Raw genomic sequence first — 12,953 nt, forward strand, 5'->3', positions numbered from 1 at the left:
ACTGAGAGTATCTGGATTAAAATAAATGCAGCAGAGAATAAAAGGAACATGATGGTCGGAGTCTACTACCGGCCACCCAATCAAGGACAAGATGAGGATGAAACTTTTGAAAAGCAAATAGGCAATGTTTCAAGGAAGCATGATGCAGTAGTAATGGGGGACTTCAATTTCCCCAATATTTGTTGGGAGACAAATTCTGCAAAACATGGCCCCTCGAGGAAATTCCTGACTTGTGTGGAAGATAACTTTCTCCTACAGAAAGCAGAGGTAGGAACTAGAAGATCGGCTATCCTTGACTTGATCCTAACCAACAGAGATGACTTAGTGGGTAAAGTAGCCGTTACAGGAACTCTGCGGGAAAGGGACCATGTTGTACTTGAGTTCTTGGTTCTAAGGGAAGCAAAAGCCGAGTGTAGCCAAACGTGTATCCTGGATTTTAGGAAAGCCGATTATAATAAACTCAGAACAATGATAAGTAAGGTCCCATGGCAAGCGACTCTAACGAGAAAAGGAGTCCAAGATGGGTGGGGTTTTTTAAAAAAGGAAATTCTCAAGGCACAATTACAAACAATTCCAACAAGAAAAAAAGGAGGAAGACAACAGAAGAAGCCAATGTGGCTTCACAAAAAGATTAGTGATGACCTGAAAACAAAAAAGGACACATATAGGAAGTGGAAGGAAGGCCAAGCAACAAAGGAAGAGAACAGGCAAATAGCACAGAATTGCAGGGATGGCGTCAGGAAGGCTAAAGCTGAGAATGAGCTGGGGTTAGCGAGGATGCTAAAAGCAACAAAAAAGCTTTCTTCAGCTACATGCATAGTAAAAGACAGAGGAAAGAAATGGTGGTTCAGCTATGAAATAAGGATGGCAAAATGATAACAGATGACAAAGAAAAAGGCAGAAGTGCTCAATTTCTACTTTGGCTCAGTCTTCTCCCAAAAGAGGGTCCGTGACCCCCCTGGCGACCCCGTGACCCCGTGACCCTTCAGCCTGTACCTCAGCGAAGTGCAGGCTGAAGGGGCAGGATTGCAGCTTGAGATCGATAGGCATATGGTCAAGGAACACCTAATTACTTTGAATGAGTTCAAATCTCCAGGGCCAGATGAACTGCATCCTAGAGTAATAAAGGAACTGGCAGAAGAACTCTCAGAACCGCTGTCTATTCTCTTTGAGAAATCATGGAGGACGGGGGAAGTGCCAGATGACTGGAGGAGGGCTAATGTTGTCCCTATCTTCAAAAAGGGTAAAAAGGAGGAACCTGGGAACTACAGACGAGTCAGTCTGACATCAATCCCAGGGAAAATTCTGGAACAGATGATAAAGCAAAAAGAAACCAAATGCACAGTTATAAGGTGAGGGATACGTGGCTCAACAACACTACAAGCGAGAAGGATCTTGGAACTGTTGTAGATCACAAGCTGAATATGAGCCAGCAATGTGATGTGGCTGCAAAAAAGGCCAATGCTCTTTTGGGCTGCATTAATAGAAGCATAGCTTCCAAATCTTGGGAAGTACTAGTCCCCTTCTACTCAGCACTTGCCTTGGCCTCAACTGGAGTACTGTGTCCAGTTCTGGGACCATACTTTAAGAAGGATGCAGACAAGCTGGAAAGGGTTCAGAGGAGGGCAACAAAGATGATCAAGGGACTGGAAACAAAGCCCTATGAGGAGAGACTGAAAGAACTGGGCATGTTTAGCCTTGAGAAGAGAAGACTGAGGGGAGATATGATAGCACTGTTCAAGTACTTGAAAGGTTGTCACAGAGTGGAAGGCCAGGATCTCTTCTTGATCATCCCAGAGTGCAGGACACGGAAGAATGGGCTCAAGTGACAGGAAACCAGATTCTGGCTGAACATCAGGAAAAACTTCCTGACTGTAAGAGCAATATGACAATGGAACCAATTACCGAGGGAGGTGGTGGGCTCTCCCACACTGGAGGTATTCAAGACGAGGCTGGACAGCCATCTGTCGGGGATGCTCTGACTTGGATTCCTGCATTGAGCTGGGGGTTAGACTCGATGGTCTTGTAGGCCCCTTCCAACCCTACTATCCTATGATTCTAGGATTCTAGTCCATGAGAAAGAATCCACCATGCTCTCACTACTCAGTTCACTTATGATGGGAAACAAAGGGACATTTCTGCTTCCCTTTGCTTGCCAAACATAATATTATTTCCTTTCATTGGCCAGGGGGTTGTCTACACCAGCGACTTACTCTGAGCTGGCTGCGTTTGGACATCATTCGGGATCATGACATCATGGCCATCTCGCAGCCACTCCAGGGTTTTGTGCCGAAAAACTGGTTCTTCTGAGACTGCTTTTACTCCGATTGTTTTCCTTAATTCGGCTTGTCTGCTTCTGTTGTGGTGCGCACCACCCTCAGCATTTACTCCAGCATGATAGCCCTGCCCAAGGGTATGCCTTTCACCTCACTGATCCCAGTCAAGGGGCGTTTCCCCAGTGTTTTCCCACCTGTGTTTACCCGCTGTTTCCGCCATTTCAGGGCTGGCCGTCAGAGTTCTGCGCTGCCTCATGACATTTACTTCACCTTGCCTGCCACTAAACTCTGGTGGCCATCCCCGCAAAGTATAGGTGTGCTCCAGGCAGCCTCTAACTTCCTTTAAAAAATGAAAGCATTAAACAAAATAGCGCTTTTGTCGGCAGTACCTACACCTCCCTCCTATGTCTCTATCTCAGTATGTCTCTATCTCGCATTTGTCCAGCAATACCTATATCCCCTATCTCACTACCTCACTATGCCACTGTTCAGGGGCATAGCTATTGCTGGACAAATGCGTGATAGTGACATAATTACATTGAAAACCCATTTGTAGGTGTGATTTCTTTAACTTCTTCCTCTCTGGATTGGTGATTTATTTCATGTCTCTATTAGGGATGGCGGAGAATTCCGCCACGGATTTCAGTGAGGCTGAATGCACTGACATTCGGCCCCCCGAAATCCGTGGCGGAATGGCCTGCCACCCCCCCAGGACGAGACTTACCTGGGGCGGATGTTCCAGACAGCGGCGGCTCCAGCAGCAGCTGTGGTGGTGGCAGCTGGTCTTCTGACTGGCCGCTGCCGCCGCCATTTGCAGTCTGGTCTTTTTTTTTACATAGACGTGATAGGCTACGTAAAGACTTACGTAGCCTATCACGTCTGGGTTAAAAAAAAAAACACATACGCAAATGGCGGCTACGGCAGCCACCATTTGCGTTCCTTATTTTTAGCCGTCTTAGTCTACATAAATATTTATGTAGGCTAAAACGGCAAATCAAAAAGGAATGCAATTAGCGCCCACTACGCTATTTGCGTTCCCCTTTATTTTCGCCGTAATCGTCTACGTAAATATTTACGTAGACTAAGACGGCGAAAAATAAGGAACGCAAATGGCAGCCGCCGTAGCCGCCACCATTTGCGTACACGTTTTTTTTTTTACCCAGACGTGATAGGCTACGTAAATCTTTACGTAGCCTATCACGGTTGAATACAGGGACACAAACGGCGGTGACTACGGCAGCTGCCATTTGCGTCCCTGCTACCCAGCAGTCGGATGTCCAGCTGCTGGCGGAGCTGGCTGGTGGCTCTGCGGAATCTCTGCGGAGCGGAGCTGGCCGGGCAGGACTCCGGGGGGAGGGACGGAGTTCCTCCCCCCGTCGAGGATTCCGGGGGGAGGGATGGAGCGCCTCCCCCCCCACCGCGAAACAGATCCGCGAAACGGTAAGTAACTTTCGTACATCCCTAGTCTCTATACCCCGATCACACATTTGTTCTATCACGCAAGTTCTCGATAGCTCTATCACGCAACTGCGCTATCACGTGATAGGGCAAATGCGTGATAGAGCAAATGGGTGATAGAGGCATAGAGACATGAAAGAAATCACCCATCCAGAAAGGAATGTTGAAAAAATCACACCTACAAGGGGTTTTTTAATGTGATTAGGTCACTATCACACATTTGTCTAGGAACAGCTATGTCCCCTATGTCTCACTATGCCACTATTGCGCATTAGCGCTATCCCGCGATAGTGACGAAGTGAGATAGTGGTTTTAGAGGGGGAGAAATAAAAAACAATTGGGACTCCTCAGAAGTAACTCCCATTGCGGTCAATGAGGCTAAGCTTCCATCCATCACTTTACAGGAGTATCAGGTGAAAGAAAAAGGAGAGCCTGGATGGGGGGGGGTGGCGAGGCTTTCCTATTGGTTGAGCAGCCCTTGCCAGTCTGATGATGTTTACTTCAGTCCCCCCACCCCACCCAGAAGTATGTTCTGTGAAGCGACTTATACTGGGCTGGTGCACTTGCTCATGGAGTCCTGTGTGGACCAAAACACACCGAAACTGATTCCTTGAAAAACTCTGGGAAAGCCTCCCTTCGCTTCTCCTTCCATTGTCATGGAGACAGGGTCCAGGATCATGCTAAGTGTGTGTGGCTTAAGTGGGATGGGTGGGGGCTACTAGAACATGAGAAGCCATTCCAGCAAAACATTTCTTTTTTAGGAAGGTAAGGCTATTTTGTTTGTTTGTTTGTTTGTTTATTAAAACACTTTGTAAATTAATTTTTCTAGGTGATGTACAAAACATAATAACAACAACACAAAAACACAAATAAAATCCCAACAAAAACTGTCAAGCATATTAAACAAAAAAAATGCCAACAAAATTAAAATGACAATCAGATATAAAAGCTGCTAGTCCTCATGGCTATAGGTTGTCTTCAGTATCAGAGGCACTGGGCCTCTGAATACCAGTTGCTGGGGAACATGAACAGAAGGGTGTGATTGCACTCAGATCTTGCTTGGGGACCTTCCCAAAGCAGGGATGGCATCAAGGGTAGGCATGGTTGGGCACCTGCCATGGGCCCACACTTCAGCAGGGGCCCATTGACAAGAGCCCCCTGGAATAGCTCCTCTTCACCGTTGTAATCTGCTTGTTCACCTGCATCTCGCTCTGGCCAAGACCATGGTGGTGGTGCCTACTGCTTTCTGCCTGTCAAGCAAGCACATGGTAGCAGTGATGAGAAAGCTAGAACCAAAAGTGTACCAAATGCAGCTGGTTGGCTACTGATCCAGCAGGGCTCATCCTACGTCCTTCTGTACTTCTCCCACAGAAAAGAGTGAGCACTGAGAATACAAAAGTCGATAACCCAGCTTCAAACAAGTCATTTTATGAATGAATAATAAAGAAGTGGAACACTTTTGGTTCTAGCTATATTTTCCGTCAGGGGCTTCATGTATTTCATAAACCCACTGTTGGGATCAAACTGGAAATGGAGCAGAGGCTGTGTATGTGTGTGTGTGTATTAAAAGGTATTGTTTCATTGAAGCAGCCAGTCATTTAAAGAAGATGAACAAGAATGGATATTTCCTAACCTTGCATTCAGGAGATTTCAAACCACCACGACGTGTGATGCTTTGAAAAGGTTTTGTGAGATCGTGGCCATTTGTAGAAATATTTGTAAGTCTGATAAAGGACATTTTCCCAGCAAAGCTGCTGCTGTTGCTGCTGAAAGCAGCTCTTAACCAATTTAATTTGTACCGCACACTCTCTGTGTGGGTGGGTGTGATATACACAATCTAGTAATTGTGCCAAAACGTCAGTGATAAAACAAGTGGAGCAGATTTTCCAACAGATTTATTTCAAGGCAAGCTTTGCTTCAGGACTGATTTAGGGTGCAATCCTATGCATGTTTGGACAGAAAAAATGTCCTGCAACTCCCAGCAAGGAATTGTAGGACTTTTTTCTGTCCAAACATGCATAGGATTGCACCCTTTGTTAATTGCACATGTAACCCAGTCTTTCTCCAAGAAGCGCAGAGTCAGGGTAGTTTACACATGCGTCCTAGGTGGGTTTTCTAGCCAGGCCTTGTAGAAGGCCAAACCTGCGTAGCTTCATCTCTTTTATGTACCTTGAGTTTTGTCTGGACTAAAGATGTAATTAAAAAGGCATTTTCTATTTTCACATACTGCTTTGCATGACAGAGGGGATAGCCATTTTTTCCTTGTGTGTATTTTTGGGGGGTTCTCTCTGGGCAAACTAAACTGGCAGGATGATGCAAAATGTGGGTGGTGCTTATTTCATAGAAAGCAGTGGGTGGGATTTACAGTGCTGTATGAGCAGGCAGGATTGGGGGGGAGGGTTTCTGAAACCTTCCTAAATTTTCCCACCTGAAACTGCTCCTCCCTGGTCATTTGTTTTTAATGCCAGCAGGCCTCTGAGACCAAAGGCAAGTCCCATTGGGAGAAAATCCTGTGAGGAGAAGTGGCTGTGGGGGAACAGATGGGCAGGGGAAAGTTTCAGAACTTCCCTCTTGCCCCTGGTTTATAGGCAGTATTTATTTATTTATTTTTGTGTGTACGTATGTCTGTATTGGGGCCACGGTGGCTTAGTGGTTAAGACGCTGAACTGCAGACTGGAAGGTTGGCAGGACAGCAGTTCGAGACCTGAGTGCCGCGTGACGGAGTGAGCTCCCGTCTTCAGTCCCGGCTCCTGCCAACCTAGCAGTTTGAAAGCAAGAAATTGCAAGTAGATAAATAGGTACCGCTTCGGCGGAAAAGATAACAGCGTTCTGTGCACCTCGGTGTTCAGTCATGCCGGCCACATGACCACGGAAGCGTCTTCGGACAGCGCTGGCTCTTCAGCTTAGAAATGGAGATGAGCACCACACCCTAGAGTCGGACACGACTGGTTGGGGACACCTTTACCTTTTTATGTCTGTATTGCATTTCTATACCACCCCATAGCCAAATCTCTCTGGGCGGTTTACAGAAGTTAAAACATTAAATACAATATAAAAAGTTTAAAAGTAATTTACATAAAAGCACACAGACAATATACACAAACAACATATAACTAAAACAACTTTGACCTGTCAGTCATAACTAAAGACACATCCAGGGCCAATTAAAACTCATCATGTGCTGCCAAATGCCCGGGAAAAGAGATAGGTCTTAACCTGGAGCCGAAAAGATAATAAGGATGGTGCCAGGCGGACCTCATCAGGAATCTTGTTCCACAGATGGAGGGCCACCACTGAGAAGGCCCTGAGTGGATAGCAGGGATATGTGAGAATTTTGCCTTTGCTTGCAAACATGTGAGCATGCCCTGTTTGAAGCTCCAAGTGCAAGTGCGAGCATGTGTCTGCCAAAAATATTCACAAATTGTCGAACACACGCTCCTGATTCCCAGTTCACTTTGCACAAATTTCCTAATGTACGCAAATTTCCTCAGTAGATTGAATCAGCCCCACTTTTATCTTTGGAGGACATTTGCACAAATTTGGGGAGATTTGCGCAAATCTCCCATTTGGTGACTGCTTGATTTGCGCAAGATTCCTGCTTGTGCAAAATGAGTAGTGATCGCAAACACAAATGGGAATCAGGCATGAGATGAGTGGCGAGATGATGTTCAGAGAATCCTAGTGATCTTGAACATCGCTCATTCACTCATCCCTAGTTGATAATGACCCACTTCTGACACATGGGTCTTATGGAATCATAGAGTTTGAAGAGACCTTGGATGTTACCTAGTCCAGCCTTAATCAATGCAGGATCTATAATGCAAGATGCAACTGCAGCATCCCTGACAGGTGACCATCATGTCTAATTTGCTCCTCAGATACATGTGAATTAGGCTTCCATACCATTGAGTGAACTGTGAACATAGATGTAGTGTGGTGCTTCAGAGCCTGAATGGTGCACCAGAAGTCCCTAGTTTAAACAGGGCACAGACTTACTTAGGTGGCCCCGATATATCTTGGCCTCAGTCCTTCTGTCTGCAATCTCAAGGCAACCCTTGATTCTTACCAAGAACTGTGTGTATTCCATCTGTGCAAGCACAGTCACAGGCAGCCTATTTGGTCTTGGGTTCAGAAGCATCTTGAGGATTGCAGCTTTCATTTAAAAAGCCAGGTTTCTAGAACTTATGATTATAAAGATAGGCTTGAAAGTGTATGGGCAATGCCTGACAAAATATCAGAAGTGGCCTGGGGCTCAGAAAAGCTTCCAGTAGTCTGGAGTCAGGCATCAGTAAGCTCTTTGTGTTTGGCCATTATTAGCAGAAACCAAGTAAACCTGAGAAATCTACATAAACATTAGGTTAATTTGTACAATTTATATGCGTTGCAGAATTCCATGTACAATGTTTTGGGTGTTAAAACACCCACCTCTCTTTACCCAATGTTTCTTGCAAATGGCTGCTTATGCCCTGTTACATTCAAGAGAATATCCACCCCGGCTTTCGTGCGATGGAAGCTCAGAGGTCTAAGCAAAAGGCTCTCTTCCCAGAATCCCTTCTTGCAAAGCCATCAGCTGTGACCTCATTAGCAGTCCTGTCTCGGTTTCCCTTTAGTTTTCTTGGCAAACACGCATCAGATCCAGCCTGTCTTTTCATAAATGGCTTATCTGCACGACGTAATGGGTTGACTTCCCTGCCAGAGCCTGCAGGCTTGCAGCCAAGAGGAAAGCTGAGTGTCGTGTTTTGGATGATTTACTGCCAGATCTTGAATTCAGTGGAAACTCTGCCCGATTATGCCAGCAATGTATTAGGTCAGACACCCTTTGAAAAAGCTAGACGAAAAGCAGCCCATTAGATAGATCTGCCAATGGCCATGCTGGCTGAGAATGATGGGAATTGCAGTACAACACATCTGAAAGGCACCAGGTAAGGGAAGGCTGCATTAGGGGTTTGAACCTCTATGGCAATTTCACCACAGCAGTCTACAGGCAAGGAAGACAGGAGATTTAAAATGTAGTCAAACCTTCCTTAGTTAAATCTGCTTGCGATGAAACCATGTCTGTAAACATAAATCTTACCTGTAATTGTAGAGCTGTCTGGAAGTGTGAAAATGTGGAAAGGAGATCATTTGCTGGGTTCATGTCTAGGAAATGGACCGTTGCCTCCATGAAACACTGGCCAGCAGTTTCTGTCATTGCTTATTTCAGAGTTGCCAGTGAATTTTAGTAGGAGATATTTATTATAAGAATTTCTCCAGATGTTTTTATAACCCCCTGAAGAAGGCCTTAAAATACAAATAGGCTGAAACACGCTGGACTTCTTTACAAATAACATCTTTGTTTCAGCATCCTGAGATGTTTCTTTTCTATTCATGAATGGAAAAAAAGGCCTTCCCCAACCTCGCGGCCGCCAGCTCTTCTGAACTATAACTCCCATCAGCCAGCTAGCATGGTCAGGGACGATGGGAGTTGGCATCCAAATGGTGTCTTTTGTGCTAACTTTGGCCCTTTGACTGGTGTTAAGCCCCCACTGCCAATTCTGGAAGCAAACCGAGGCGTGAGCAGGCCATTTTGTGGTGTGGGACGTGGAGTCTTAGCTTACTACCCTCATGTCACAGTGGCTTTAAAGCTAAACTGTTGCCTGACTAGAATGCAAGCACTACAGTCTTGTAATCAAAGATCTGGCTTAGAGAGCAGAAAACCAGAAAAAATGGTGTGTGTTTGTGTGTGTGTGTGTGTGTAATGGAAAAAAAACTGTGAATGTTTTGGGGGAAAAAACAATTTTCCCAGGTTTTTCTAGGGATTTTGTTTTGGAAATTTGGAAATATCCTTCCCCCACTGAATTTTTCTATCCTCCCCCCCCCCCCAATTTTCCTCCCTCAGCCTTCACATCTCTAAGTCTGGCTCATGGGTTCAACATCTGACATCCAATCCACTAGGGAGACTCTGCCAGAGTATTTCCCCTGTTTTGATACCATGCATGACCCATTCCCTTTCCCACTTGCAGGGTGGCCCACACATGAAGGTCACATCCCCTGTACCTTTAAGTGGCTGTTTGGAAGAGAACATTTCACCATAGTGTGGCTTGTCTTGCTCCTGTCTGAGAAGCTGCATCTGCCAAAATATATGAAAGGTATAGGAGTTTTTACTTCCTTTGCGCAGGCTTGTTTTGCAATGCTAGCAGCACTTAAGGAGAAGTGAGACACTGTCGGGATGTCCAACCCGCTGGAACACATGAAGCACATTGGCGTGAGGGCTGATGTGCTGCCTAAGAACTGGAGACTGTGCCCAGCATGTCTCCATTGCAGTCCTGCTTTCTACTGCTAAATAACTGTTGCGTTTTTTTCACCCCACTGTTGGCCTCTGTTCATTTGGCACAGGAGTCGGTTGTTAAATATAGCCTGTGATCAGCCAGCATTTCAGAAATGCAAGATCTTTATTGGAGGCAGATTTCCAGTTGCCTTCACTTGAGTAGAACATACACACTGAAACAACTTGGTGGCAGAGCTGTGGGAAAGCACATAAAGAGTTGAATCAGCATGTCATGTAATGCGGTTCCTGTTCCGGTTCAGCCATGATGGATTTTTCTCCACTTTGTATCACCTGCATTTCAGTGTCACCTTCTGCTTGTTATTAGCAAGTTGTTCCGAAACCGGCTTGGGATGGAGCATAGTGAAGAAGGGTTGTATCAGTCAGTCCAGCAAGGATATGTTCCGCTAATAGTTATGGGACTTATCCACACATAACTATGCAGGATTGAAGTCTTGGGGGTTCATCACACAGAGCTTTTATCCTGCTGTTGAGATGGCTCTCTTGGAAGTTTGTGGGCTCTTTAGATGATGCCGTTACCCTCCAGGGCGTCTCCTGCCATTTCCCCCAGCCTATCCCGTGTTTTCCCCAAATGCAAAAAATTTATTTTTCCCAGCCCATGGAACAGGAGCGCCATGACCTCCATGTGAAATTCTCCCATAGCGGAAGAAACTGCTGTGTCTGCCTGCTGTGGGCGTTTGTTTTCAGTCATTGGGGGCATGGTCAGGATGAGATTTGACAGGAGCAAGGGCAAGAATCACCTGCCAATTGCATCTCCTGCCTCTGCATTTCTCAGTTGGAGGGAGAAGAGGGTAAAATGCCTCCCTGCAACGAAGGTAGACACATCTGATCCCCCACCCAACCAAGCTCAGAAGCAACATCCTCTGTTGTTTCAGAGCACCCTATTAAGTTCAGTGGGGCTTACTCCCAAGTAAGTGTGCCGAGGGTTGCAGACTTACAGGGTGATCTTATGTCTACTCGGAAGTAAGTCCCATTGAGTTCAATGCAGCTTACTCCCAAGTAAGTGTGCCAAGGGTTGCAGCCTTACAGCACAATCTTACATTTTATGTCTACTCAGAAGTAAGTCAGAGGTTTCCTGGGGGCTGCGAGAAAACAGTACAGCAGAAGTGAAGCTACAAAAACACTTGCGCACATGCCAGGGAGGGAGGACAGCACTCCCTCAGTTCAAACCACGTCGCTGCTGTGTAAAGGAGCCCTTCCTAATCCTGCAAAGAAACCGAAAGCAGGAAGCTCTAGAAAGGATGTGGATTTTTGTGGGGGGCGGGGTTGCTTAATGAACACCCTTAATGAGAAAGGTGAAACCTGTGTCTTGTTTCCATACATTCAAAGCAGCTCAGTGCTCTCAGGAGCTGGAAGACATGCCCTTGGCACATACCCCACATGCATACACAAATCTCAGATCGCAGCACTTTGCAATTTTAAAAATAAAAACAAACGTTAAGTAGCATGATTCATTTTCTACCAGAATCTGCAAAAAATGCCTCCGTTTCAATTATTTAATGTATCTCTTGTATAATTCAAAGGAACACCTCTGTGCAGCCTGAATAAAGAGAGAATGCCAGCGCCTCCTAAGTAGGTTGGCCATGTGTCCTCCTCCTTAACAGAGGACAGACCTCTCTCTGAAGGTGTGTCAAAGGGTCTTCACCAGGTTGGTCATAGACATAGAATCATAGGGTTGGAATTGGCCTACAAGACCATCAAGGCCAACCCCCTGCTCAGTGCAGGAAGCCTGATTCCCAGGAGGTCTCCCATCCAAGTACTAACCAGGGCTGATCCTGCTTAGCTTCTGAGATCAGCCGAGATCGGGCACATCCAGCCCTTTGCTCGTACCTGCCAAGGCCTCATGCAGCTCTTGCCATCACTACCCATCCACCCACCCATTCATTCGCTCTCCCATCCTCTTCTTTTGGATCCAATCCCCACGACTACCCAGAGAGAGAGGACGGGTGAGTCCACGGCTGGTGTAAAGGGTAGGCATCTTTGGGCATCTGCCAAGGGCTCATACCCCAGGGGCCCACTGACCAGAGCGCTCTGGAGTTGCTCGTTCTCTTCCCCATTGCAACCTGCTCATTCACCTGCCTCTCGCTCAGGCCCAGACAATGGTGCTGGTGAGAAGGATGAGCAGGAGATGCCCCTGCCCGCTTGTTCCCTGGCTCTCTGCTTGTTGAGCAAGCAAGTGGTAGCAATGATGAGAAAGAAGATGAGAAGCAATAGCAGCTGGTGACAATGGAGGTGAGAAGGCAGACTCTCTGAGGGAGGAGAGCCATTGAGGGTGTCTTGCCCAAAGGCCCTCCAAAACCTGGATCCAGCAGTGGGTGGGTGAAGAAGTGAGTGAGCAAGCGGTGCCAGTTTTATAGCTGCTGCCTCCCCCCTCTTCTTCCTTCTTACTGTAGCGGCGTGTTCCTTTGCCTACGCTAGTTGGCCAGCCTCCTGTTCAGCTAGGTAACTTTCAGCCCTTCGACTCTCACACTGCTATGTGTGGACTGCAGTGTTGTACAATTCGCAAAGACATCCCAGCAATATTAACTTGTGGGCAGACTTTTTAGGCTTGGTGTTATTAGTCGGCCTAGATCAGCCTTTCCCAAGCTGGGACCTCTATCAAGCTATTTTGACACTTGAGGCAGAAAATCCCACAAGCCCCTCTCCCGGGCAACAATGACAACAACAACAACAACAAGCAATTTGCTGCCTTTCATGACACCCCAAATCAGCTCCCCGAGGCTGCTGCTTTACTCTGCCTAGTCTCCCTGCCCACCCATCCCTTCGAATCTGCATAGCTCTGCTCTGAAGTCTATTTCTTTGTCATGTTTGAGTCTGACAAAAGATTGGGTGTGGGCTTTTATATAGGCAAATGGTTTCATTATTGTATGATCATAGTCAAGGAGTTGGTGTGG

General features: G+C 46.4%; 1 protein-coding gene across 2 annotated transcripts in view; it reads left to right on the top strand.

The window, feature by feature from the left end:
- The window catches only part of MAPK4 (mitogen-activated protein kinase 4), a 104,199-nt gene that overhangs the window by 42,304 nt on the left and 48,942 nt on the right, over window positions 1–12,953 (top strand). The gene's annotated exons all lie outside the window — the stretch shown is intronic.

This window comes from Heloderma suspectum, chromosome 2 (genome assembly GCF_057233095.1).
Source record: "Heloderma suspectum isolate Gila_16-S chromosome 2, 16-S_ref, whole genome shotgun sequence".
In the NCBI taxonomy this organism is placed as follows: domain Eukaryota; kingdom Metazoa; phylum Chordata; class Lepidosauria; order Squamata; family Helodermatidae; genus Heloderma; species Heloderma suspectum.